Source organism: Falco cherrug, chromosome W (genome assembly GCF_023634085.1).
Source record: "Falco cherrug isolate bFalChe1 chromosome W, bFalChe1.pri, whole genome shotgun sequence".
Lineage (NCBI taxonomy): Eukaryota > Metazoa > Chordata > Aves > Falconiformes > Falconidae > Falco > Falco cherrug.
The window spans coordinates 6,407,262-6,434,345 of record NC_073719.1 but is presented as its reverse complement, the minus strand read 5'-3'; the positions used below and the strand labels follow the sequence as shown (position 1 = coordinate 6,434,345).

The 27,084-nt window shown below is 44.5% G+C and overlaps 1 long non-coding RNA gene across 1 annotated transcript; it reads right to left on the bottom strand.

Moving 5' to 3' along the window:
• LOC129734485 (uncharacterized) lies at positions 1-25,646 on the bottom strand. Its single transcript, XR_008730065.1, has 2 exons — positions 25,353-25,646; positions 1-1,366 (listed from the first exon to the last, which is right to left on the bottom strand). It is a non-coding gene; the product is annotated as an uncharacterized LOC129734485 (long non-coding RNA).
• Between the last annotated feature and the right edge of the window lie 1,438 nt (positions 25,647-27,084).

Below are 27,084 nucleotides of genomic sequence, written 5' to 3'. Positions count from 1 at the left end.
CGGCGCAGTAGCCTCGGGGGGGCCAGAGGGCGGGGACACATCTGACGAAAGTGCTGCTGAGGAAGAAAATAGCAGTGGGCAGTCAATACAAAATTAAAAAAAAAAAAAAAAAAAAAAAAGGAACAAAAAATACAGTAAACAAACTGGTGCGTTCTACGTGCATTAATTGGCAAAAAATAGCACAAGAAGCAGCTGCTCAGGGAATATTTGATATTGCTGAGCAAGTCAACCCCCCACAAGCTTTCCCTGTAACGTATCAGATGAATGCCGCTAACCAAAGACAGGGAACCTGGGAGGCTTCGATTGGAAAATATTAAGTCAGTTACGTAGTACAGTGAATGAGTCAGGCCTCCACAGTGAGCCCACCAGATATACCTAACTTTATGAAAGGGCCGTTATTGTGCCAGTGTATTCTGGAGAATAGTAACAGTTACACCAAAGGCATTTTAGTAACCCTGCCCTTAGATTCTTCTGTAGAAACAATGCTAGAGCGAATGAGTTGGGTGCCAGTAGGTCAGCAAGCCTTGCTAGTGGAAGCAATCCAAGCAGTAGGGAGAGATTTAGTGCAAGCCCAAAGTCAGGCTTTTGCAGCGCTTGCGCCTCTGCGCCCCCCTGGGGCTACCGCGCCCCGGAAGCCAGCGACCACCACGCGCCGAGACTTCCTCTGCTATCGATGCGGGAAGCCAGGACATACCCGTGACCGATGTTGACAACGTCAAGTGTGGTGCCAAAATTGTCAGCGAGGGACCCACAGCACCAACGTCTGTCGGCAGACGGGAAACGAGAAACCGAGCGCGAGGAGCCGCAGCGCGTCGACCCCAATTGCGACTCCTGTCACCTTCACGACACCCCCTCCAGGAGACATGACCAACTCTTATCGGCAGACACCGTGTTACAACCCGCCACCCGAAGGAGCCTCGGCCTGGACCTGGCAACAGCAGTAGATACAACATTAATTGACAACCGACCACAAAACATCGCAACTCGTGTCCGAGGACCTCTGATAATTAATGGACAAAGTTATGGTGCTCTATTATTAGGGCGGTCTTCTGGTAGTTTAAAAGGGCTGTTTGAAAGTGTGTTGCTTATAGTAATAATTGTTATCATTGCACTCGTATGTTTAAGCTGTGCTCTCTCTTGTATTCAAAAATTACTCGAGCGTGTAACTGCACAAGTTTTGCTTGCGCAAAGAGAAAAAGGGGGAAATGTTGCAGAATGGCTGTGTGATCATGGCCATGACTCCCTTAAAGATCTTTGTGAAACAAAGTTAGCGTAAGTTAGCTGAAGCAGGCCTTGCAGCTATGCTGAGGCATGCTGAGAAGGAAGCTGAGAAAAACACTGACCTTGTGCCTAATGTTGTAAATAACTTTGAGGAATTCGCGTAGACAAGAGAGGAAAAAAAAAATGTAGCTAGCTATCCGCAGAAACCGCAAGTAGGAGGACGTATGAAAATGTAACCCTTTAGAGCTTAGCCAATCAGCAGATGACTTGTAGGCATAATTAACTGGAACTGTATATAAGACATAATCGCGCCGTAATAAATCGAAGCTTGCTTTATCACTCATATTGAGTCGGCTGCTTGCTTCCCCTCGCTCGTCATTAACTTTCCCTATAGCAGCCCTCATAGTGCTGTGCTTGTATTGGTAGCTAGAAACGTGGTGATAACACACCAGTGTTTTGACTACTGCTGAGCAGTGCTCACACAGCATCAAGGCTGTCTCCCCAACATTCCCCACCCACCACCACCAGTAGGCTGAGGGGTGGGCAAGAGGATGGGAGGAGACATAGCCAGGACAGCTGACCCAAACTGACCAAAGGGATATTCCATACCATATGATGTCTGCTCAGATATAAAAGCTAAGAGAATGGAGAAGGAGGGGGAACATTTGTTATTACAGCATTTGTCTTCCGGAGAAACTGCTATGCATACTGAAGCCCTGCTTCCCAGGAAGTGGCTGAACATTGCCTGCTGATGGGAAGTAGAGAATAACATCTTTTGTTTTCCTTTGCTTCCATGCGCGGCCTTTACTTTTCCTTTATTAAACTGCCTTTATCTTGACCCACAATTTTTTCTTCCATCTTATTTTCTCACACACACCCCTGCTGAGGAGAGGAGTGATAGAGCAGCTTGGTGGGCACCTGGCATCCAACCAGGGTCAACCCACCACAGAAGTTCATTTAAAATCATCTATTTCAAAATAAAACTTAACTACAAATATCAGACAGCATCCCTCTACCTATTTGCATGTGAAACATTACCTTGGTAGCTGGAGAACAAGATACAACACCAACTGTGACTGAGAATTAATGTGAAGACCTGCTGGTGACAAGCAGAACAGGGAACCAATGCTATTGTTTCTCTTGTAGCCCCTGGTCCTCTAATACGTCAGCGTCAAATGCACTCAGTCAGCATCACATAAATGCAAGGATGCTTGTCTTGTGCTTTATAGCATCTGATGTCACTATGGATTATGGTAAACCAGCCATTTTTCTTTCAAAATTTTGTATATTTAAACAAGAACTTCCTTTACATGTAAGGAAGTCCCATTTATAGCAAAAAGCAGTGTAAAAAATAAAAACATTTCCTAAACAGCCTGCTTCAGAACAGAACATGGATCAAAAGCTTTGTGTGTGTCTTTCTTTTCCTGTGTGCTTCCTCTATGAGATAACAAAGGAAATGGTAGCCAAATACTTTCAAGGAAATTGTCTTTGTGAAGGAGGAGGGAAGACGAAAAAGGGAAAACCAAATCACGTCTGCAGTTGTACCTTGAGAAGTGTAAGTCAGCGAAATAACTTACATATATCTGTAAGTTCTTTCATGGATGATGTTCTAGTATAAACTAAACAAAATTTTTTCCCAGAAACACTAAATAGCAGACGCTCCTAGAGTAAAGGTAAGCCTTGCATATATTCAGATAAGTTTTGATGAGGTCAGGGACCTGGTAGTTTCTGCTTCCAGTCTGAATTCTCTCACTTTTGCCAAAGGATCGGCTTCTTGATGAAACCCTTCCTCTTCTTCCTCCTCCCTTTCTAATCAGCGCTATGGACCTGTTGACCTCCTTGTCCATTGTTTTTTTTTTCACTACTGGGGCAACTACTGTAGCTGTTGTTTGGGTCCCTATCTCAACCATGGTGTTCTCAGATGCAGTTTGTGCCCCTGTCTCAACTATCATGTTCTTAGATGTAGTTTGTATCCTGGTCTCAATCATGGCATTCTCAGAGGTAGTTTGGGTCCCTGCCTCAATCACAGTCCTCTGATAGTACTGAATTGTGGCTCAATAGGCACAGGTCAAGCCCCAGTACAGTGGTAGAAGCTGTAGGTTTTCATTGGGGTAGGCAAGGCACCCTGCTATCAGGCAGTGTGCCAGTTTACCAGGGTTACTTCCCTGTTCAGCTGTGAAATCCCAGGCCATGGGAGGTGATAATGGCCCTAGGCACCTGCCCAAATCCTTCCACACACCTTGCCACCCAGGGACTGGATGCCTCAGGGTATGTTTCAGTATTGCCTCACCCAAAAGTTGTCTCCTCTTACAGTAGGACCACACCAGATTGCGCAATCCCAACAATAAGTCAACAGTGTTAATTAGTAGTATTAAACAGCTCATGTAAGGGTGAACCTGTACCTCAGGAGCCTGCACAACAAAAACACCTACATCAATCCTAGATGGGAAGAGAGAGATGCATTCCCTCATCCTCTCCACAAAACAACTCCCCCAGCACAGTAAGGGCATCAATGCCAGGGCAAAGCACATAGCCATTATTTGTATTAACATGTTCCCAAGTTTGGCAAAATAAAGAGGAAAGCAGTGCAGCCAGAAAACTCCATGACCACACAAAAACTTGCCGCTTAATAACTACTGTAACTATAGCACTGTGGTGGGTTGACCCTGGCTGGACACCAGGTGCCCACCAAGCTGCTCTATCATTCCCCCTCTCAGAGTAGGATGATGAGAAATAAAAACAAATCTTACAACACCTTCCCCCCCCCCCCCCCTTCTTCCCAGGCTCAACTCCACTCCGGATTTCTCTACCTCTTCCCCCTGAGTGGCGCAAGGGAAATGGGGAATGGGGGTTTCAGTCAGTTCATCACACGTTGTCTCTGCCGCTCTTTCCTCCTCAGGGGGAGGACTTCTCACACTTTTCCCCTGCTTCAGCATGGGGTCCCACTCATGGGAGACAGTCCTCCATGAAATTCTCCAATGGGGCTCCTTCAAATGAGATGCAGCTCTTCACAAACTGTTCCATCATGAATTCTTTCCACGGGGTGCAGTCCTTCAGGAACAGACTGCTCCAGCGTGAGTCCCCCATGGAGTCACAAGTCCTACCAGAAAATCTGCTCTAGTGCAGGCTTGCCCATGTGGTCACAGCCTCCTTCAGGCATCCACCTGCTCTAGCGTGGGGTTCTCCACAGGCTGTAGATGGATATCTGCTCCACTGTGGACCTCCATGGGCTGCAGGGTGACAGCCTGCCTCCCCACGGTCTTCACCATGGGCTTCAGGGGAATCTCTGCTCTGGTGTCTGGAGCACCTCCTCCCCCTCCTTCTTCACTGACTTTGGTGTCTGCATAGTTGTTGCTCTCACATTTTCTCACTCCTCTCTCATCTGCTCCCAGGTTCCCTGTCTTTGGTTAGCGGCATTCATCTGATACGTTACAGGGAAAGCTTGTGGGGGGTTGACTTGCTCAGCAATATCAAATATTCCCTGAGCAGCTGCTTCTTGTGCTATTTTTTGCCAATTAATGCACGTAGAACGCACCAGTTTGTTTACTGTATTTTTTGTTCCTTTTTTTTTTTTTTTTTTAATTTTGTATTGACTGCCCACTGCTATTTTCTTCCTCAGCAGCACTTTCGTCAGATGTGTCCCCGCCCTCTGGCCCCCCCGAGGCTACTGCGCCGGAGGGGGGGGCGGAGGACACGAAGGGTCTGGAGGTGGTACAGTGGGCTCTATAGGTGGTACAGAGGGCACTGTTTGTGATAAAGGGGGTATTGGAATGTAATTTTCACATGGCATAATTTTTCCTGCATTAGGATCTGCGCTTGCAAGTCGGCTTGTTACTGCTGCAGCAAGGCGCTTTTCTGCTTGATATCTTTTTATACAATTAGTTACTTCATGCCATGATTTCATCAATTTTTTTGCTGCCTTATCATCATCTATTACTAAATCCCATAAACAATCCCCATAATTACGCCATTCTTCTACTTCAAACATATGCTCAGGATCTGCAAAATATCCTTTTGCTTTACCCATAGTAATTAATCCGGCCAGATCTTTTAAAGGGCCTACTCCCCCGCTTTTCTAAAAAGCACTGTAAAAGTGCTAGCGCTACCTCTTTTTCCATTGTGCACTCATTAAAGTCCTCTTTGTTGCAGCCTTTTCCCTTGGGTAGCAGCTCACGGACGGCGAACCCCTTCTTGAATTATCCTGGGCTCAAGCACGGATCGGGTACGATGCCAGCATCAGCCGATCTTCTGCTCTCTGGTCGCTGCTACCAGTGCTTCTCCGTCCTCGCTGTCCGGTGAAGAACAAGGTTAGGGGTCCCTTGTTCGGGCGCCACTTTGACGAGCGAGGGGAAGCAAGCAGCCGACTCAATATGAGTGATAGAGCAAGCTTCGATTTATTACGGCGCGATTATGTCTTATATACAGTTCCAGTTAATTATGCCTACAAGTCATCTGCTGATTGGCTAAGCTCTAAAGGGTTACATTTTCATACGTCCTCCTACTTGCGGTTTCTGCGGATAGCTAGCTACATATTTTCTTTTCCTCTCTTGTCTACGCAAATTCCTCAAAGTTATTTACAACATTAGGCACAAGGTCAGTGTTTTTCTCAGCTTCCTTCTCAGCATGCCTCAGCATAGCTGCAAGGCTTGCTTCAGCTAACTTACGCTAACTTTGTTTCACAAAGATCTTTAAGGGAGTCATGGCCATGATCACACAGACATTCTGCAACAAGTTCACCCCACCCCAGCCAGACCAAATACAAGGGTGCTGCCAAAGCTTTTATGGTCAGCCAATCAAAACAGACAATCATCTTCAGTTTACATGTGTGATGGGTTGACCTTGGCTGGCTGCCAGAAGGCCACTCAGCCATTTTCTTAGTCCCCATACTCATCAGCACAGGGGGAGAAAATAAGATGGAAAAGCTCATGGGCTTTTATAAAGACAGGGAAATCACCAATTATTGTCATGGGCAAAACAGGCTTTACTTGGGGAAAAATAATTTATTGCTAATTAAAATAGGATAAATGGTGAGAAACAAAGACAAAAACTAAAACAACTTCTTCCCACCTTTCTTTAGACAGAACTTCACTCCTTCATTCCCAACTCTTCTACCTTCTTCCCCCCCCCCCCCCCCCAAACAGTGCAGAGGGGATGGGGAATGGGGGTTTGCAGTCAGCCAGTTCATAATAGTTCCCCTCTGCTGCTTTTTCTTCCTCACACTTTTCCCCTGCTTCTGCGAGGAGTCCTTCCCATGGGCTGCAGGTCTTGAAGAACTGCTCTGGCATGATCCTCTCCACAGGCTGCAGGGAATACCTGCTTCACCATGGTCTCTTCCATGGGATGCAGGAGAATCTCTGCACCAGCACCTGGAGCACCTCCTCTGCCCCCTTCTTCACTGACCTTGGTGTCTGCAGGGTTGTTTCTCTCACATTTTTTCCCCCTCGCTCCTCTCTCTCTCACACACTGCTGCACAGCGATTTTACCCTTTCTTAAATATGTTATTCACAGAGGCACCACCAGCATCACTGATTGGCTTAGCTTTGGCTAGTGGTGGGTCCGTTATGGAGCTGGCTGGAAGTGACTGTCACAGGGGCAGCCCCTGGTCTCTTCTCACAGAAGCCACCCCTGCAAGCCCCCCCCTCCACTACCAAAAGCTTGTCATGTAAACCCAGTCCAACATGACAGGCTTCAATTCCATTTATTCACAGAAGACATAAATAAATAATCTTAATTGCCAAGATGTAAAAAATTTAGAATGGCACACTTTTGTTTATGGATGCAAAGTCCTGTCCAAGTAATATAATATGTGAAGGATCAGGAAATTTGATAGAAGCCGTTAGGTTATGTAATAAAAGCTCACATGCACACTCGCAAAGGAGCTCAGAGAGACAGTGGCAGGAAGGGGAGCCCAAATAATACCCTGCTTGGCTACTCCTAGGCCTATCACAGGGACCAGCAACACATGAAAGGTCCATGTCTACAAGCCCAGAAGAGCACAGGAGCACAAAATACCATACAGGGACCCAAATTAAGGAAAGAACACCTTCTCCAGGCCCCTCCTAGGGATGTCCCAGGAGACTCATCAGCCCCCTTAATGTAGGTATGAAATCCATCAAGATGAGCAGCTCTCCAGATCACCTTTCAGTTGCTGCATAGGGGTATTGGGCATAGTATTTGATGCAGGGGAAAAACATTTTGGGATTGCAGAGGACTCATTATGGGATGTTTAGGGAAGGAAGCAAAGGTGGGGAAAGGGAGGGATCTAAGTGATTTGTGGAGGAACAAGTGTGGGGAAATAGAGGCACAATGGGATGAAAAGGGCCAGTCGTATGTAAATAGTTTGCTGATTAGTACAGTTGTCTGGCTTTGCCCTGTGCCTAATCAGTGCAGTCTGTCCTCCCTTATTAAATTCCTTTCTAATTCCTTTCCTGGATGAGGGGCTCTTTGTTCTGTGTGTATATGCATGTATGGGGGGGTGAATGCCAGCAAGTGAAGTCAGATCACGAGTCAGAGGGCACATGTGTCCACGGTGCCAGCAACTGGAGTGGGTATGGTTGTGCGTGTGATCACTAGCAAAAATCAAGCTGGACTAGCAGGTGAATATATGAAATGGCCTGTGAGCAATGGGGTGAGTGGGTCTCCAGGGGCCAGCTCTGGGTGTGAGAGCAATTGTGTATCTCTAAGGGCAAAAGCACAGCAGAGATGGCTATGGAACCAAGGGAATCCAAGACAGCCCTGTGTGTTAGAGCACCTATGTATCTCTAAGGGCAAGGGCATAGGGGAGAATGGGAGAACTGTGGAAGTGAGACAGCCTATGTATCTCTAAGGGCAACAGCACAGTGGGGTCAGCTATTGGGACTGGGGGAGTCCCAGCTAACTCTTGTAGTGAGACCTCCCTAATTATCTCTAAGGGCAAGAGCAAGGAGTTCAGTTATTGGACCAGAGGAGTCTGGGTCAATGTTTGGTGTGAGAGTGCCTGTATATCTCTAAGGGTGAGAGCACAGGGGGGTCAGCTATGACACCAGGGGAGTCCCTACAAAACTGTTTGTGGGAGCTCTAAAGGCAAGACCACAGGGGGTTGGCTGTGGGATGAGGGGTGTCCCAGCCAACTCTGAGTGTAAGAATGCCTGTGTATCTCTGAAGGCAAGAGCACAGGGCAGTCAGATATAGGATCAGGGGAGTTCCATCTAATTATGGGTGTGAAAGTGCCTGTGCATCTCTAAAGGCGAGAGCACATAGGAGTACATGCAAAATAAGGAATTAATTTACTATTTCCCATCAGCAAACAGATGGGAAGTCCTTTTGGTCTAAGGGAGGTTGCTGCCAAAGGGTATGGGACCAAAGGGGTGTCAGGTATTGGGACCTGGAAAATCCCAGTCATCTGTATGTGTGTGTGTGTGCGCATGTGACAATCTATACCAGCAACTGTAGTGGGGCTGCAGCCTTGGGGGCTTGTATGTCCATGTACCAGCAAGTGGGGGGACTGGGATTCAGAGGCCAGCTACTAGACAAACTGACTGTCTAGGCCCAGCTGCTGGAGGGATTCACCTTGTACATATGCGTATATATATTCTCACTAGTTGAACTCCATCCTGCTCAGCTAGAGAGAGGAGCAGGATGAGGACATTGGTGCTGCCTACATTCTTGTGAGTGCCATGTATATATGTGGTATATACATGTGCTTTGTGTGCATGTGCCTCCTGGGAATACATCTTCAGTCTCACTACTGGTTGGACTGGAAGCCATTGAGCAGCAGCAGCCTCATCTCTCTCAGGCTGTTGGTTCTAGCATGATATATTTTCCTCTAACAGAAGGTAATGAATTCTCCAAGCTCAGAAATTTAGCTAGTTATTTATGTATTGCAATATGGGGTTTGGAACCATATGTGGACACATAAATAAGCCAGTATTTCTCCACAAACTTGTTCACCCAGGCACTTGTGACCATGTAGCTTGTATGAAGGCTAATAATCAGTCTTTGTAACAGCATTAAAACTTTGAAGTTTTTTTATTATGTTTAAGGAAAATCAAGGTATACCTTGTACTGTACCAAACATTTGTTTTATTTATTGACTTCTGTTTTCTTTAGAGTTATATTTCACATAATATTATTCTGTCAAAGATTTATTTTTCTCCGTGTGGCAATTAGAAGCTAGACTTATGTTCAGATTTAATGAACTGGTCCCTTTTGTAAAATCTCTTAAGTTAAAAGTGTCCTACAAAGGTGTATTGGGTCTGGCTGTGACCCCATAGCAGCCCTCATAGTGCTGTGCTTTGTATTAGTAGCTAGAAAGGTGGTGATAACACAGCAGTGTTTTGACTACTGCTAAGCAGTGCTCCCACAGCATCAAGGCTGTCTCTTCAACATCCCCCCACTCTCTCACCAGTAGGCCTGGGCATGGGCAAGAGGTTGGGAGGGGACATAGGCAGGACAGCTGACCCAAACTGACCAAAGGTTTCAGCTGGGATAGAGTTAATTTTCTTCTTAGTAGCTGGTGCAGTGATATGTTTTGGATTTGGTGTGAGAACAACACTGATAACACACTAATGTTTTTGGTTGTTGCTAGGTAATGTTTATACTAAGTCAAGGACTTTTCAGTTTCTTGGGCCCTGCCAGCCAGAGGGCTGGAGGGGTATGGGAAATTAGGAGGAGACACAGCCAGGACAGCTGTCCCGAACTAGCCAAAGGGATATTCCATACCACATGACATCATGCTGAGTATATATAAGCTGGGGGAAAAAGGTGGTGGTGGGGACGTTTGGCATTGTGGTGTTTGTCTTCCCAAGTAACCATTATGCGTGATGTAGCCCTGCTTTCCTGGAGATGGCTGTCTGTAGAAGAATTATAGAGGACTGTATGAAAAATTTATTTGTTAAAAGGTTGTAATGATTGTTAAAAACATAAGGTATGAAATGTTAAAAAAAAAAAAAGGGGAATTGTAGAGGAAGAAGCAGAGAGAAGAGAGAGAGAATGTGCGCCTGGGATGAGGAGAGACTAGGAGAAGGCAGCAGAGGGCCTGGCATGAAGAGTATGTTGGTATGAGATGGTAAAAGACCTTGTTGCAGCTTCATAGTTTGGAGAGTGCTGCGACACCTGCCTGCCGATGTGCAATAGTGAATGAATTCCTTGCTTTGCTTTGCTTGCGTGTGCAGCTTTTGCTTTACCTATCAAACCAGGGGTCCTCAAACTTTTTAAACAGGGGGCCGGCGTGTGGATGAAGTGGCAGGCAGTCATCTGTGGCTGCTTGGTTCCCCCCCCCAACCCCCGGCGGGGGGGGGGGGCGGGGGGGTTCTGTAAATACCGGGGGCCGGATTGAGGACCCTGGGGGGCTGTATCCGGCCCACGGGCCATAGTTTGAGGACCTCTGTATTAAACTGTCTTTATCTTAACCCATGAGTGTTCTCACCTTTACTCTTATGATCCTCTCCCCCATCCCACTGTGGGGGGAGTGAGTGACCGGCTGCGTGGTGCTTGGTTGCCAGCCGGGATTAAACCATGACATACTGTTAATTAATACTGTTGGCATATTATAGGCTTTTTGGAATTTCGTCTCGTCCTGGTGTAAGAGAAGACAACTTTTGGGTGAGGCAATACTGAAATGTGCCCTAAAGGTGGCCGGTCCCGGGGTGGCAGGGTGTGTGGAAGGATTTGGGCAGATTCCTGGGACGGTTATTACCTCCCATAACCTGGCACTTTACACCTGGACAGGCAAGCAACCCTGGCACACTGACACGCCACCTTATAGAAGGGTGCCTTGCCTACCCCAATGAAAACCAACAGCTTCTAGCACTGTGCTGGGGCCTGGCCTGTGCATATTGAGCCACAGTTCAGTACTCTCAAAGGACTGTGATTGAGGCAGGGACCCAAACTGCATCTGAGGACATCATGGTTGAGATAGGGACACAAACAACAGCAACTACAGTAATTGACCCAGTAGTGAAAAAGAAACAGTGGACAAGAAGAACAATGGGGCCATATCAATTAGAAAGGGAGGAGGAAGAAGAGGAAAGTTTTGATCAAGACACCAGTCCTTTGACAAAGAAATTGGAGGAAGGAGTGAGAGAATATGGACAAGAAGCAGAAACTACCCAGTCCCTGACCTCATCAGAACTTTGAGATATGTGGAAAAATTACAGTCACCAGCCAGGTGAGTGGATTGCTGCCTGGCTGCTCTGATGCTGGGATAACAGGGCTGACAGTCAGCAACTGGAAGGCAAGGAAGCCCAACATCTGGGATCCCTTGCTAGCAACCGGGGATTTGAGAGAAGAATTGGAAAAGAGGCAGGAATCTGTGGTCTCTGGAGATGGCTCCTCTCAAATGTGAGGGCGAGACATCCATTCAAGGAAGATCTTGTGAACTCCTCAGGAAAGTGGACTACCGCAGACAAAAGCATCCAGTACCTGAGAGAACTAGCGGTACTGGAAGTCATCTACAGTGATCTGGATGATGGTGTGGTCTCCAAAGATCCAGAGGATGTCCTGTGCACACAGGCCGTGTGGAGGAAGGTGATTCAAAGTGCCCCAACATCATATTCTAACATCTTGGCAGCAATGTATTGCCCGGATATGGATACACCAACTGTGGAGAAAGTGTCTTCTTGGCTCCAAAACTTTGAAGAAAATCTCTGTACTCCCTTATCCCTATGGGCCAGCACCTTGGCTGTCAAGGGCGCCCCAAGAAAACAGTCCTCTCCTGCTCCAGTCTGAGGGAAAGGGAGCCCCAGGCACATGCCGCATGGTGCACTGTGGTTCTTCCTGCATGACCAGGGGGAGGACATGAGGGAGTGGGATGGTGAACCCACCTTTAAGCTGGAAGCCCGTGTACGTGAACTGAGAGTTAAGAACTGTTAAGAAGGGGTCACCCAAGAAGGCTGTCAGCGTAGTGGCTGTAAAGACACAAGAAGGCAATCAATGCTCTCCCAGACACAGAAGAACTGAAATCGCCTCCCTTGATCCTGGTGAGGGGACTTCTGGTCTGGCACTGCAAGGGTCAGACAGTGAATATTCTGACCAGGAACAGGAATAGAGGCTCCCTGCCTTCAGCCAAGAGGAGGAAAGGGATGACTGGACCATGTGGATCCGATGGCCTGGCACATCATACCCACAGAAGTATAAGGCTTTGGTAGACACTGGTGCACAGTGTACGCTGGTGCCATCAGGGTATAGGGGCACAGAACCCATCTGCATCTCTGGAGTGACAGGGGGATGCCAAGAATTGTCTGTATTGGAGGCTGAGGTGAGCTTAACGGGACAAGTGGGAAAAGCACCCCATTGTGACCGGCCCAGAGGCCCCTCGTATCCTTGGCATAGCCTACTTCAGGAGAGGACACTTCAAGGACACAAAGGGGTACCAATGGGCTTTTGGTGTAGCCACTGTGAATACAGAGAAGATCAAGCAGCTATCTACCCTGCCTGGCCTCTCAGAAGATCCCTTCGTTGTGAGGCTGCTGCAAGTTGAAAACCAGCAGGGGCCAATTGCTACCAGGATGGTGCACTGGTGGCAAAATCACACGAGCTGAGACTCCCTGGCTCTCATCTGTGAGCTGATGCATCAACTGGAGAGCCAAGGAGTGATCAGCAAGACTCACTCACATTTTAATAGTCCCATATGGCCAGCACAAAAGTCTGATGGAGGGTGGAGGTTAACAGTAGACTATCGTGGCCTGAATGAAGTGGCGCCACCACTGAGTGCTGCTGTACTCAGACATGTTAGAGCTCCAATATGAACTGGAGTCAAAGGCAGCCAAGTGGTATGCTACAATTGACATTGCCAATGCCTTTTTCTCAATCCCTTTGGCAGCAGAGTGCCAGCCACAGTTTGCTTTCACGCAGAAGGATGTCCAATACACCTGGAATCGACTGCCCCAGGGGTGGAAGCACAGCCCTACCATTTGTCATGGACTAATCCAAACTACACTGGGAAAGGGTGATGCCCCTGAACATTTACAATACATCAACGATATCATTGTGTGGAGCAGCAAGGCAGAAGAAGCATTTGAGAAAGGAAAAAGAGTAATTCAGATTCTTCTGAAAGCAGGTTTCGCCATAAAGAAAAGCAAGGTCAAGGGACCTGCACAGGAGATTCAGTTCTTGGGAATAAAATGGCAGGATGGATGCCGTCATGTGCCTATGGATGTGGTCAACAAGATAGCAACTATGTCTCCAGCAGATAGCAAGAAGGAAACACAAACTTTCCTAGGCTTTGTGGGGTTCTGGAGAATGCGGTTATAGTCAGCTTGTGAGCCCTCTCCATCAAGTAACCCGAAAGAAGAACTATTTTGAGTGGGGCCCTGAGCAACAACAAGCCTTTGAGCACATCAAACAGGAAATAGCTTGTGGGGTAGCTCTTGGGCCTGTCTGGACAGGACCATCTGTGCAAAACGTACTCTACGCTGCAGCTGGGGAGCATGGTCTCACCTGGAGCCTCTGGCAGAAAACATCAGGAGAAACTCGAGGTCGACCATTAGGGTTTTGGAGTATCGAGGGTATCGAGAATCAGAAGCCCACTATGCCCCACCTGAAAAAGAGATACTTTCAGCATATGAGGGGCTTTGAGCCACTTCAGAAGTTGTTGGTACAGAAGCACATCTCCTTTTGGCACCATGATTGCCTGGGCTACACTGGATGTTCAAAGGAAACCTCCCCTCTACACAACACGCAACCAGCGCTAGATGGGGTAAGTGGGTAGCGTTGATCACGCAACAAGCTCGACTGGGGAATCCCAGCCACCCAGGAATTTTGGAAGAGATCATGGACTGGATCGAAGGCAGAGATTTTGGAGCACTGCCTGAGGAGGTGACTCGTGCCCAAGAGGCACCACCATGAGTTATCAGAAGATGAAAGGCGTTATGCTTTGTTTACTGATGGATCCTGTTGTGTGGTAGGAAACCATCAGAAGTGGAAAGCTGCTGTATGGAGTCCCACACAACAAGTTGTTGAGGCCACTGAAGGAGAAGGGGAGTCAAGTCAGTTTGCAGAAGTGAAAGCCATCCAAGTAGCCCTAGACATTGCTGAATGAGAAAAGTGGCCAGCACTCTATCTCTATACTGACTCCTGGATGGCGGCTAATGCCCTATGGGGGTGGCTACAACAGTGGAAGAAGACCAATTGACAGTGCAGGGGCAAACCCATCTGGGCTGCTGCATTGTGGCAGGGCATCACTGCCCAGGTAAAAACCATGGCTCTAAAGGTACATCACGTAGATGCTCACATGCCCAAAAGCCACGCCACTGAAGAACTTTGAGAGAATGAACAGGTAGACAAAGCTGCCAAAATTGAAGTAGCTCAGGTGGACCTGGACTGGGAGCATAAGGGTGAGCTATTTGTAGCTCGATGGGCCCACGAAACATCAGGACATCTAGGGAGAGATGCAACATGCAGATGGGCTCATGATCGAGGGGTGGACTTGGCCATGGATGCCATCACACAGGTCACCCATGAATGTGAAACGTGCTGCAATCAAGCGAGCCACTTGAGTAAAATCTCCCTGGAATAGAGGGTGGTGGATGGGTTTTTGATATGGCGACACCTGGCAAATTGACTGTATTGGACCATCGCCACAAACATGCCAAGGCAAGCACTATATACTCACCATGGTGGAAACAACTACTGGGTGGCTAGAAACATACCCTGTATGTGCACATACAGGTCCCTGTAGTGCACATAGGGAAGTGGCTGAGGAAGGTGGTGTGAATTGCTCCTCCCATGGGAAAAGGAAAACCAATTTGTGGGATTGTCTTCACTCAAGGACCTGGGTGTACTTGGTGGGTAATGCAGAAGGATGGGGATACCCGGTGCGTGCCTCAAGGAAATTTAACCTTGGGGGGAAAAATAAGCTGTGATGCGAGCTGTACATTGTAGGAAGTAATGTAGCAGGAGTGACCTGAACCGATTAAGAGTGAGATTCTCAAGGAACCAGACAACTGCAATGCTGACCCAAACCAAACTGGTGCTGGTGCCCAACAATCGAACATACTGATTCTGACGTCCTGAGTACCCATCTTGACATATGGGGCCCAAGTCATAGCCTTTTGTGAATATCTGAAGGAGTAGAGGAAGCTCATGGAATGGAAAAGTAATTATCTATCATTTAAAGGACAGGGGATAGCAGTTAATGAGAATGTATAAATCTGTATGTTGGGTATAAAGATGGTTTAAGTCTGTAGTTTCAGTTGTAAGTGTTGGTAAGAAGGAATGTCAGTAATGAGAATGAAATACAGTGGAATGGTTAGAAGATATATATATGTATATATGTATTAAATTATGTGGGACCTGAGCATGACGCAAATGGTATGGAATAAGGGGTGGAGATTGTATTGGGTCTGGCTGGGTTGGAATTAATTTTTCCCATAGCAGCCCTCATAGTGCTGTGCTTTGTATTGATAGCTAGAAAGGCGGTGATAACACACCAGTGTTTTGACTACTGCTAAGCAGTGCTCTCACAGCATCAAGGCTGCCTCTCCAATATACTCCCCCTCACCAGTAGGCTGGGGGTGGGCAAGATCTTGGGAGGGGACATAGCCAGGACAGCTGACCCAAAGTGACCAACAGGATATTCCGTACCATATAACATCTGCTCAGCAATAAAGCTAAGAGAAAGGAAGAGGAAGGGCGAGGCATATGTTATTTATGTCATTTGTCTTCCAGAGCAACTGCTACACATACTGAAGTCCTGCTTCCCAGGAAGTGGCTGAACATCGCCTGCTGATGGGAAGTAAGGAATAACATATTTTGTTTTCCTTTGCTTCCCACACGCAACCTTTACAATTAGTTTATTAAACTTCCTTTATCTTGAGCCACAATTTTTTTTTCCATCTTATTTTCTCCCCCTGCATCCTGCTGAGGAGGGGAGTGATAGAGCAGCTTGGTATTCTTTCTTAAAAAATAAAAAGAGAATGTACAGTTCAACAATGTTGCTGTCAAAAGAGCTACCACAAGCACTTTTCATCAGATTTTGGTATTGACACTCCAAGTTTTGGGTACAAAATAGTAGTAGGAAGCTGTGGAGAAATCATCTTGATGGGGAATTAGAGAAAAATTGGGTCCTAATAGAAGCATAGTGTTACAGAAAGTTTTTTACTGTAAAATACAGCTATCACTTTCAGGATGGTTGGCATGCATGAAATCTACATCACCACAGTTCCCTAAGCCACACAACCTGCTATCCTAGAGGAGCAGTGGAGGGTGGACTGGAGTGGAGACACCATGGCCAGGCTCTGCTGTACTCCCTGCAGGATTGGGAACGCGATAGTACCATACAGCTGATAAGCTGCATGGCAGCTGTAAAATATATGAGATGTCCGTTGCTGGGCCAAAAACTCTGGCGAAGACCAAGCAAGAGCCTCATTATCTGTGAGAGAAGGTTGGGAACTAGACCTGCTCAGCACTTCAAAGCCTTCTGATGAGGACATGCTAACTTCTAAAAGAAAACAAACTGCTTAAGAGATAAAACTCAAGGATGCTAGGGTAAAATAATTGTGGTAGTGGGAGATAGTGATGTCCTACTCAAATAGCCCCCCCCCTTGAAGAGAGTGAATCCCCTGCTCTGGGAGCATGCACAGTGCATTTAAAATTAACTGTATCTTTAAATGAAAGCGAGAGAACTTTAGACCAATCATAATAAAGGAATGTATGACTACAGTCACTCAAGCTCCACCTGAGAGTAAAGAGAAGTATAAGAGGTGAATGAATGAGGGGACAAGTGGCAAAGACACCACCGAGAACAAGTTAAGGGAAGGCGCCACCGAGACTGACTCCTGAGATCGACCGATGGGCTGAGCCTTTCTTCTCTCCGCCTTGGGACGCCTTGGGTGAGACTTAAACTAAGTGCTTCTTTGCGAGACTTAGAAATATCTCTAGAGAGTTACTCTTTAATATTTGTAGCCAGGCTGTGTTGTTTGTAACCTTTTCGCACATTTCATACTTTATAACATTTTATTTGCATGTGCCTTTTGCAGACAGTCACTATCACCGGCAATCCGAAGAACCTGTATATCTGTTGCACAAATAAAACCGCACTGTTAAAGTAGCTGGTCGTCGCATTTTCTCATTGAATATGACCATACCCTAGAGTGTGGCCGTGCTAGTTCATGAGTACGACTGGACTGGTGGTGCAGACTGCTATTAGTGTATCCAGACCTGTGGTAGTTTAATATACATATTAAACGTGACTGGACTGAGAGTGGGAAATTGGACATCAGCTAGAATTTAAACCTAGCTGCACCTAACCTCCCACGTTGGTGAGGAGAGTTGGAAGGCAAGGCAGTGTGTGTGTGTGTGTATTTCCTGCTAAATTACTCCATCCCCTTTAATGCAACAGAAGCAGATGGCTATTCAGATTTCCAGATGTTAAGACTTTTCAAGTCTTGAGAAAAAAAAGACAATCTTCTGACCTGGGTACTCTTGCAGAACACCAGAATTTCTGGGCACTGGCATGACCTTACTGCTGTTATATATTTACATTTCTTTGAGACTGATTTGTCTTCGTGCCCTCAAATTGCTTCTGTGGGGATTTTTAAATTTTTTGTTTGTTTGTTTTTAACCAATATCCTTACTACTCTTTTGTAACCCATTCCCTGTTATTGGCATACTTTAGACTTTTTTTCTGCTTGTCTTCGCCTTTGTCTTCATTGGTTATAGCACCATGAGGGAATGGTTCATGACCATTAATGTAAGCTTTCTGTAATCCTGTAAATTTTTAACTTCTTTGACTGGAATGAGGAGTGAGGTGTTGAGTAGCAAAAACATTATTTTGGATCAGTTGATGGGAAATGGTATTCATGTAGACTTTTATGTGTTTGACACTACTTAAAGAAAATATTAATGACAAGTGCATGCAAGTCTGAAAGAAAGTAGGTCATCAACTGTGAAGCAGGAGCTCTTTTCGGTGTAAGGCTTGCAAGTAGCATCCCTGTTTAAAAAAAATTTCTTAGAACTTTACATGGAATTATTTCTTCAATCCACAGCACTAATCTCTTGCCAGTAATTCAAGGAACAGTCAAATAATGCAAATCTGAAAGAAGGAAGGCAGAAGTATAACATGTTAATTCATCCCATGTACTTCATGTAGAGTCTAGTATAGTCACAATCAGTGAGGTTGCATAAATATTTCAGCAGGAAATTTTCATGTACTTTTTAAAAATGGCTGGTTAGGCCCAAATAGTTGCATGTTGCAAATTGCCTCTGAAATGTTTGCACCTCTTGTAAATGAAAGCACTTACAGCATTTTACATTTCATTAACTTCTTGCAAGTGAAAAGTGAATTGCAATAACTGATTTTTTTAGCTTTTTCCCTTAATTTACAGTATAACCTTGTATTTTTCCAGTACCTGTGTTTGCATGAGTGTCTACTGCAAAAATTCATATATTGTGCCCACAGTGCACTGGGAGATAAGAGAGATATTGTTCCCATTTGAATTGAGGGGGAACTGAGATTTTAAAAGTAATTTTTTATAGTATTTTTAAAGCCAGGGTCCCAAAAGAGTTTGGGTGGGTTTTTCATACCTCCTCCCAAGGCAGTCAAGCTGTCTAATGGAATCCTCAGACCTGGATTTGGTACCCAAAGCCTCTCCTAAATAACAGGGAGAAATAACTCATTCAACAAATATTTTTGTATTGAATCAGCTTGTTCTGGTGAGGAGGTAGGAAGTATAGTGTTAGAAGGAAAATGCCTAAATATACAAACTTGAGTAGGTAAATTGGGGGAGGGGGGAAGGATGTAGGCATTTGGCAATGAGTACTCTCTGGGCTCATCACCCCACTCCTTCTCTTGGAGTTAAGCTCTTTCTTGTTTCATTTGACTGTCCCTTAAATCACAGTAAAATACTCCTTGTCTCCTAGTTCATCACTAATAAGACAACAGCTGCTCAAAACCTTTTATGAGACATTAGCATTAAAATGGTACTTAATGCTCTTAAACTCTGATCATTTAGTTGTTATAACTGTTGTCATTTTAATTTCTAAGCATTTTTAACCTTTATCATATTAAGCTTTCCTATAACCATCACTCAAATTGCATTCAGTCTAGCTTTTATCAGCTTGCTAGTTTTTGTACGTGGCAGTCAAGCCACAACCAACTTTATTATTGTCTTCGTTTGCTTATTGCAATGTTAAACATAACATGCAATAAAAATATAAACACATTCTTTACTATTAAAGGCAGCATTTATTAGTAGAGTGTTAAGTATCCTCTCTGTGACCTTTTAAGATAACTTGTTTTCCTAAAGCAACAAAATGTACAGTAAGGCATAGAGGAGCCCATGCTGGAGCAGGTTTTGGCAGGACTGTGACCACATGAGGGACCCATGGTGGAGCAGTCCATTCATGAAGGACTGCACCTCGTGGAAGGGATCCATGCTGGAGCATTTCATGAAGAACTGCAGCCTGTGGGAAGGACTCCCGTTGGAGAAGTTCATGGAGGACTGTATCCAGCAGGTGGGACCTCACGCTGGAGCAGGGGAAGAGAGTCAGGAGTCCTCCCCCTGAGGAGGAAGGAGCAGCAGAGACGTGTGATGAACTGACTGTAACCCCCATTCCCTGTTCCCCTGCGCTGCTCGGGGTGAGAAGTTAGAGAAAATTGGGAGTGATGTTGAGCCCAAGAATAAGGGAGGGATGGGGGGAAGGTGTTTTAAGATTTGTTTATATTTCTCATTATCATACTCTGACCTTTGATTGGCAATAAATTAATTTCCCTGAGTTGAGTCTGTTTTACCTATGAAAGTAATTGCTAAGTGATCTCCCTGTCCTTATCTTGACTCACAAGCCTTTCATCATATTTTTCTCCCTCTGTCCACTTGAGGAGGGGGAGTGATAGAGTGGCTTGGTGGGCACCTGGCAGCTAGCCAGGGTCAACTCACCACAGCATTGCTGGCACTTGTATCATTGAACTACTCTGTGTCCAGTTCACTTCCAAATCCCACCAGAAACTACTTTATTCTTTTCAATATTACACTTGCAGAGTGTTGCCCAATGTAAAAGTTTAGACAATCTTTGACTCCTTAAAGAGGAAGTAGTAAAGTACCAACTTGCCAGGGCTTCCTCCTATCCAGTAAAGCAAGAGAGACACTGTTGGGAAATATATACCTGATACTTATTATCTGTGGTGATTTTAGCCCAGCCTTCCTGCTCTCTAGGGAAGAGCTTCATGCCACAGGTAGAATGAAGTTGACTGATGTGCAGCCATTATAGCATGCTCCTGGAAAGGAGCTGAAGAAATCTGCATGTCGGTTCTTGCTATAGTAAGTATCTTAATATTCTGGTCTTCTGAACACGTATAGAAAATGAGACAGCTAAACCAAAACCTCTTGCTGAAATGAAAAATCTTCTTTTCCTATGAGTGCCCTTATTACCCAGCTTTTGGGTTATTTCAGCTGTTTTTTCCTCAAACAATCATAGGAAACTTCAGGGGGGTTGGATCTAGATGATCTTTAAAGCCCCTTCCAACCCAAACCATTCTATGATTCTATGGTTCTATGGTTCTATGTTTCTTGGGCAGAACAACTGAACTCCAAGTATATTAGCAAGTATGGGTTATGTACATCCACCCCTGAGGGGATAGAAATCTAATATGAGGGAAAAGAGTAGTGTTTCCTATAGAGTAGTTTGGATAGATGAACCTATTGTTCTCTTTGACTCTCCTTTCTTGGGTGAGTTATCTACCATAAATGGTAGATTGCCAAGGCATGCAACTGAAATATGAATTTACTTGCCATCAAGATTTTTGACGACCATCTTGCAAGTTGGAACAGTAATACATGTGCAGCTTCATGGAAACTTCTGTCTCTGCTTAAATGATTTAGTGAGCAGTGGGAAATTGCTTCCTGATTCTTTAAAAAGCCAAAATAACTACCTCCCCTGCTAGACTCCTTTATGCAGTTGCCTTGTACCTAGCCTTGGTGTTCTTTTCCAGAAGTCTATTTTCTAAATATATCATCAACCCACTTTTCACTTCCCCACATGCTTCTGACATGGCTGCCACTATATTCCTAGAGTATGATGGTATTTAATTCTATCATTCTATGAAATAATTGAGATATCTTGCACAAGCAACGCATCCTCTTTTGGCAGTAAAAGGAATAAAGGTCAGGCATCAGATAACTTTCCTTAATCTTTGAGGTGAGTTTTATTATTTACTGCACAAAGCCAAGCTGTGGAGCAAGTATAAACTGAGGTAGCCCTGTGTAGCATTTTGTCCTAGAAATGATTTTTAGAGCTTTTCTGCTTGCTGTTCCCTTCTTGCTCTGGGATGGAAGCAGAGGGGGGAAAAAACCAAACCAGTTGCAATGGTCAAATCTCTTAGAACCAACTATTAGCCTTGCTCAGCTCATGTATCATGTACTCAGTCAAACTGCACCATAAATGTTCAAAAAAGTATCAAACAATGTGTGAAGCAATGCAAGGTTCTTTAGCTTCTTGCAGGGTAAATAGCGCAAGTCAATAAAGCTAGAACTTCATAACCTGAATCATGCATTCATATGCCACCATTTCATACACAAATAACAGGTGTTTTTTCTACTAACCTAGAAGGTTACAAAAGGCCTTTGCATCTGACAATGTCTTTCTTGCATCCACTGAGCAAAAATCAAGGGGGCTGGACATCTGCCTGAGTGGGAAGTAGTGAATGTATTCCTCTTTTGGCTTTGCTTGTGCATGTAGATTTTGCTTTCCCTCTCACACTATTATTATCTCAATCCATGTGTCTTTTTGCCTTCCTTCTACTTTTTTCCCAATCCCCCAGAAGAGGAGAGTGAGCAAGAGACAGGGTGGTGGTTTGGCTGCTGGCCTGGGTCAGCCCACCACACCCTGTATGCCACAAGTGTTTGAAACTGCAGGTTAAATTTAGGGGTGATACTTAAGATTTCTTTTTCTTATACACACATGTGAAGTTCATGTCCTGACCATGTTTCCATAGACCTTTCTAACTTCTCATAAAGGAATCTGGATTCTCACTCTGTAGTGTTAGAGTACTGCCACACTTCATTTTGGGCAGATTTTGCTACTCAGAACATCATAAAGGTTTTTTAAAAGACATTTTCAAGAGTCCAAAACTGCTACTGAGGTAGGGGTTTTTTAAATTTTTTGGTTTTAGAGCGCTTGAAACCTCATCTCTTGCAATTTTTCCACAGGCTAGATGCCTGGCAAGATTGGCCTTTGAGATGTTAATCTACCACAAGCTCTTTCATATTTTCTTCTTCTTTTTATTATAGATTTTGAGCTCTTTTTTAAAAAAATAATTCATTTTGGTGTGATGAGCAGCCCTCACACTTTCATAATAGTTTGGAAACTTTCTCTGTATGAGGTGATGGATACTATTAAACACAAACAGTGCATCCCTATTGCCTTAAGCCCTGATTGACCAATGTAGGTTAATTTTATTATTATGCATACATAGAGTTCAACATACATAAATGGTTAGCTCTGAATGTGTATAAGCTCCACCTCAGGACTATACTAATATGGCAGTGCTTTCCCTGGTCTACATCTAGCATGTATCTAGGTAGTCAGGACTGTTGGTGGAAGAAATTTGTTACCGTTTCTACCTGAGCATGTAGATATGCTCCTAGGGACTAGGTTTTAAAAAGTGAGACACTGCAGTATTAGCTTTTTCCTCCATTTCCCTCTTTAAGTGGTGAGAAATATCGAAATAATAATGATTTTGAGAAGGGTGGAGTAGAAAGGCCAAAGGAGGTGCTTGTGCTTTTTTTATTATTGTGACTTTAAAAAAAAAAAGAACAATAAGAGCAACAACAACTTTAATAAATGGAGACAAAAAACTTACTAACTAGAAAATATTATTTCTGAAGATAAAACTTATTGAGAATTTTTCATAACTCAATGAGGGGAAAAGAGCTTTCAGGCAATTGCATTTGTAGAACTGATATGGGTAATAGGTTTTATTCTAGATATTAGACACTCATATTTAAACCATTTATTCTTTTCTGTTTAAGTATTGTTTTAGTATCTAATGCATCCCTTTGAATGTCCATGTATGATCTGACATGGAAAGAGTCTTAAAAACTGAACAACAGTAAAACAATATGCCTATCCCCTATCTTTGACCTTTAATGATGACAGTGATTCAGAGCACCCAGTCTAGGTAGCCAAAAGAACTAAAATAGCTCATGAGAAAATGTATGGGCTTCCAGAAGATGTTCAGAGCTCCTAAGCTGGATCTTTAACTTTTATCTAATGAAGCTCCTTCTGCATCAATGCCAACTTTATGGAGCTGTGGGGGGTAAAGAAAAGCCTAGTTGCCCAGGTCTATCTGGGAAGATCTACAGACTTACAATAGATACTGATTTGCAAAATAAAGATCTGCAGAGCATTTTGCAAGCATATTATGCTGTGAACATATTATTCTGATCCTGCAAAGACTTAAATATAACTTAAAAATACTATTTAATGTACTTAGTTTTAAGCATGGTGAATGGGCCTGTTTGTGATATTATGTTTAAGTCTTTACAGGCATGATACCTTTGCTAAGAGTCATTAAAAATACAGGGATAAGTAACAAGAGTCCAAAGTAACTGATAAAAGGAATCAGTATCTGGAATGCAGTGAAAAGGAGTTCACGAGCAAGTAAAAGCTGAATTTTCCAGTGAGACTAAACTGATATATGCATGAGGCTTTTCAATTTGTAATACAGTAAATATGCCATGTGCTTCTTGTGAGAGATACCTTGTTATTTGTAAACAATCATTCAAAGAAAAATCTATAATCAGTACAGAAGCAGTTTTGGAGATCTGCCATAATGCTACTTTCTCCTTTTGGTGACCTAATATACTGACACCGTGAAGAAGCTTATGTTTTGGAAATAAAAATTCAGTAAAGGATTTTGTGGTACAAGATACAAACAAGGAAAGATGAAAAGAAATTTTGTGTCAGGAATAAGAAAATTAAACCCGTAGTACTTTGTGCTTTCCTCAATAGAAGTTTATATCCATCTTTACTTGGACTGGATTCACATGTAGAAGTACTTTTCAAAACTAGGTATTAGAAGGAAAGAATTATCACAATTATGCAGATAAAATATCTGTAGTGAACTTTAGAGTAAATTAAGAAATTGAACCAGAGTATTCAATGGTGTCATCAGTTGTTGTTTGCATTAGAAAAAAAAAGGAATACAAATATGGCAGACCATTATAAAATCCTGTTGATGTGAATAGTCCCATTACATCTAACACCCCTGCTTGCATAAAGCTATGGAAAAAAATTTATTATGTTCAGGCTCCTGGGTCCTACTGTGTAACAGAGAACTGAGAGGTGAAAGATGCTCTTTCACAGCAGGATAAGCCAGCTCAGTACTTGTAGTCAGATCTTAACTCAGAGTTAATTGTCACAGACTGGCAAGAATTTTCAATATGTTACCATAGTTCTTTAAAAAAAGCTATACAATCTAGAGGAGGAAAAATAAAAAAAACCCAAAATTTACAAATCTAAAAAAGATTATGCTTTCATAAGTGAGAAAAGAGCTATTTCATGCTGGCAAGACAAAAATCAATGCATTTAAGGTAAAGAAAGGGTATTTCACATTCAGTAACAGGAAAAATATTTGAAATTATACATGAAAATTGGGATAATGTAAAAATTAAGATCTTCAAGAAAAAAATCCTGATACTTAACTATTAAATCCCATATTATTAATCAATGCATCTAATCCTGTCCTGCCAATAGTGTAAATGAGATGGTTTCATGGCCTTTCAAAAATCTCATCTGGCTGAGGACTTGTTGCAGAATGGCTGTGTGATCACGGCCATGACTCCCTTAAAGATCTTTGTGAAACAAAGTTAGTGTAAGTTAGCTGAAGCAGGCCTTGCAGCTATGCTGAGGCATGCTGAGAAGGAAGCTGAGAAAAACACACTGACCTTGTGCCTAATGTTGTAAATAACTTTGAGGAATTCGCGTAGACAAGAGAGAAAAAAAAATATGTAGCTAGCTAACCGAAACCGCAAGTAGGAGGACGTATGAAAATGTAACCCTTTAGAGCTTAACCAATCAGCAGATGACTAGTAGGCATAATTAACTGGAACTGTATATAAGACATAATTGCCCCGTAATAAATCAAAGCTTGCTCTATCACTCATATTGAGTTTGCCCGCTTGACTTCCCTCGCCGTCAACAAGTGGCGCCTGAACAGGGACTGACGCCTTCATTATGTTCCCATGAAGAGAGGACCCCCACTCCTCCTTTGGTGGACAGCGTGCTCGTTGAGGCCCCGGTTGCAGCGTCCGGGAAGCGGGGGACTGGCTCCGAAGATATTGTTCGCCGTCTCCCCACTTGGACCTTCGGCAATAAGGCGGGGTCTGCCAGCCGAGAAGGAGGATACCTAGCGAAATCGCTGCTCCAGACCAGACAACAGGGAGGTCGCGGAAATCCAACCTCGCCTGACAAGAAGGGGGGCGAGACTACAGAGTGCGCGCATCATGGAAAGAGAGGTAGCCGGTAGCCTTTGAATTATTAAGATGCTTTTTAGAAAAGCGGGGAGTAGGCCCTTTAAAAGATCTGGCCAGGTTAATTACTATGGGAAAAGTGAAAGGGTTTTTTACAGACCCCGAAAAAATGTTTGAAGTAGAGGAGTGGCGTGCGTTTGGAGACTGCTTGTGGGACTTAGTTATAGATGACGATAAGGCAGAAAAAAAAAAATTAAAAAAAAATTAATAAAATCATGGCATGAAGTAACTAATTGTATAAAAAGATATCAAGCAGAAAAACGCCTTGCTGCGGCAGCAACAAGCTGACTTGCAAGTGCAGATCCTAATGCAAAAAAATTATGCCATGTGAAAATCACATTCCAATACCCCCTTTATCACAAACAGTGCCCTCTGTACCACCTATAGAGCCCACTGCACCACCTCCAGACCCTTCGTGTCCTCCGCCCCCCCCCCCTCCGGCGCAGTAGCCTCGGGGGGGCCCCCCTCCCCCGGCGCAGTAGCCTTGAGGGGGCCAGAGGGCAGAGACACATCAGACGAAAGTGCTGCTGAGGAAGAAAATAGTAGTGGGCAGTCAATACAAAATTCTAATAAATAAATAAATAAATAAATTAATAAATTAATTAATTAATTAATTAAAAAAATACAGTAAACAAACTGTTGTGTTCTACGCGCATTAATTGGCAAAAAATAGCACAAGAAGCGGCTGCTCAGGGAATATTTGATATTGCTGAGCAAGTCAACCCCCCACAAGCTTTCCCTGTAACGTATCGGATGAATGCCGCTAACCAAAGACAAGGAACCTGGGAGGCCTTTGATTGGAAAATATTAAGTCAGTTACGTAGTACAGTGAATGAGTCAGGCCTCCACAGTGAGCCCACCAGCTATACCTAACTTTATGAAAGGGCCGTTATTGCGCCAATGTATTCTGGAGAATAGTAACAGTTACACCAAAGGAATTTTAGTAACCCTGCCCTTAGATTCTTCTGTAGAAACAATGCTAGAGCGAATGAGTTGGGTGCCAGTAGGTCAGCAAGCCTTGCTAGTGGAAGCAATCCAAGCAGTAGGGAGAGATTTAGTGCAAGCCCAAAGTCAGGCTTTTGCAGCGCTTGCGCCTCTGCGCCCCCCTGGGGCTACCGCGCCCCGGAAGCCAGCGACCACCAAGCGCCGAGACTTCCTCTGCTATCGATGCGGGAAGCCAGGACATACCCGTGACCGATGTCGATAACGTCAAGTGTGGTGCCAAAATAGTCAGCGAGGGACCCACAGCACCAACGTCTGTCGGCAGACGGGAAACGAGAAACCGAGCGCGAGGAGCCGCAGCGCGTCGACCCCAATCGCGACACCTGTCACCTTCACGACACCCCCTCCAGGAGACATGACCAACTCTTATCGGCAGATACCATGTTACAACCCGCCACCCGAGGGAGCCTCGGCC